The sequence below is a fragment of the Heptranchias perlo genome, chromosome 43 (genome assembly GCF_035084215.1).
Source record: "Heptranchias perlo isolate sHepPer1 chromosome 43, sHepPer1.hap1, whole genome shotgun sequence".
Taxonomy (NCBI): Eukaryota; Metazoa; Chordata; class Chondrichthyes; order Hexanchiformes; family Hexanchidae; genus Heptranchias; species Heptranchias perlo.
Window position 1 is genome coordinate 9,019,760 of NC_090367.1, and position 2,210 is coordinate 9,021,969.

The window sequence follows — 2,210 nt, forward strand, 5'->3', positions numbered from 1 at the left end:
TCACCGCGCCCGCCACGAATGGAGCCTGGGGGGGGGGGGGGCAGAGGCAGCTGCTCGCCCCCGACTTATGGCACAGTCCGACGGTTACTAAGGGGGTTAATGTTCAGAGACGGAAGAGGGAGGAGGAAGGGAAGGGGAAGAAGGGAAGGGAAAGGGGGAGGAAGGGAAGGGAAAGGGGGAGGAAGGGAAAGGGGGAGGAAGGGGAGGGGGAGAAGGGGGAGGGGGAGGAAGGGGGAGGGGGAGGAGGGGGAGGGGGAGGAAGGGGGAGGGGGAGGAAGGGGAGGGAGGGGGGGAGGGGGAGGAAGGGGAGGGGGAGGAAGGGGGAGGGGGAGGAGGGGGAGGGGGAGGAAGGGGGAGGGGGGAGGAGGGGGAGGAAGAGGAAGGGGGAGGGGGAGGAAGGGGAGGGGGAGGGGGAGGAAGGGGAAGGGGAGGGGGAGGAAGAGGAGGGGGAGGAAGGGGGAGGGGGAGGAAGGGGAGGGGGAGGAAGGGGGAGGGGGAGAAGGGGAGGAAGGGGGAGGGGGAGGAAGGGGAAGGGGGAGAAGGGGGAGGGGGAGGAAGGGGGAGGGAAGGGGGAGGGGGAGGAAGGGGAAGGGGAGGGGGAGGAAGGGGAAGGGGAGGAAGGGGAAGGGGGAGGAAGGGGAGGGGGAGGAAGGGGAAGGGGGAGAAGGGGGAGGAAGGGAAGGGGGGGAAGGGGAAGGGGGGGGAAGGGGAAGGGGGGTGAAGGGGAAGGGGGGTGAAGGGGAAGGGGGGTGAAGGGGAAGGGGGGGGAAGGGGGAGGGGGAGGAAGGGGAAGGGGAAGGGGAAGGGGGAGGAGGGGAAAGGGGAGGAGGGGGAAAGGGGAGGAGGGGGAAAGGGGAGGAGGGGGAAAGGGGAGGAGGGGGAAAGGGGAGGAGGGGGAAAGGGGAGGAGGGGGAAAGGGGAGGAGGGGGAAAGGGGAGGAGGGGGAAAGGGGAGGAGGGGGAAAGGGAGGAAGGGGAAGGGGGAGGAAGGGGAAGGGGGAGGAAGGGGAAGGGGGAGGAAGGGGAAGGGGGAGGAAGGGGAAGGGGAGGAAGGGGATGGGGGAGGAAGGGGAAGGATGGGGGAGGAAGGGGAAGGAAGGGGGAGGAAGGGGAAGGAAGGGGAGGGGAGGAAGGGGAAGGGGGAGGAAGGGGAAGGATGGGGGGGGGGAGGGGGAGAAGGGGAAGGGGGGGAAGGGGAAGGGGGGGAAGGGGAGGAGGGGAAAGGGGAGGAGGGGGAAAGGGGAGGAGGGGGAAAGGGGAGGAGGGGGAAAGGGGAGGAGGGGGAAGGGGAGGAGGGGGAAAGGGAGGAGGGGGAAAGGGAGGAGGGGGAAAGGGGAGGAGGGGAAAGGGGAGGAGGGGGAAAGGGGAGGAGGGGGAAAGGGGAGGAGGGGGAAAGGGGAGGAGGGGAAAGGGGAGGAGGGGGAAAGGGAGGAGGGGGAAAGGGGAGGAGGGGGAAAGGGGAGGAGGGGGAAAGGGGAGGAGGGGGAAAGGGGAGGAGGGGGGAAAGGGGAGGAGGGGGAAAGGGGAGGAGGGGGAAAGGGGAAGGGGAGGGGAGAGAGGAGGGGGGGAGAGAGGAGGGGGGGGTGGGGAGAGAGGAGGGGGGGCGGGGAGGGGAGAGAGGAGGGGGGAGGGAGAAAAGAGAGGGAAGGGAAAGAGAAGAGAGTCCTGCTGCTGCAGTGAGAAGTTTCTCCTAAATTCAAATGACCTTTCTAGAACCGAGCCATCCCATGTCCTGTTGGAAAGGCATTTATATTTACAAAAGGTGAATTTTTCTTGCTCGTAAAGTCAAATAATGTTACAGCCGGGGAAGGCTCCCAGTATTTAGATCATCAGTCACAGAATTAAAGCTCCCTTTGCTCTGTCCAGTGTGCCAGAGTCTCTAATAAATAAAAAGCCAGTGCGATGGGTGATGGGTAGACCGTGTGAGCATATTAGGACAGGTAGGGTCTCGCTGTAGTAACGACACCAGCAACCCCCGCCCCCCCCCCCACTGCCCGCCGCGAGGTAACGGTAGACAGGAACGGAGCCGGGGAGGTAAGCTCAGTCCACGGTGAATATCCGGCAGGAGATGTGTCTATCAGCCAGGTCGATCCCAACCAGCAGGTTCTCCCAGTCACTGCGCTGCAGTCTCGGATACACCAGTGGTGCGTCTTAATACTGTCCAGGTCCAAGGTCTGTGGGACAAAACAAAGGAGGAAGGGGGGGGTGGGA

General features: G+C 65.1%; 1 pseudogene; it reads right to left on the bottom strand.

Annotated features, from left to right (window-relative positions):
- Positions 1-1,593: 1,593 nt before the first annotated feature.
- Positions 1,594-2,210, bottom strand: part of LOC137306372 (ADP-ribosylation factor-like protein 2) — a 3,932-nt pseudogene continuing 3,315 nt past the window's right edge.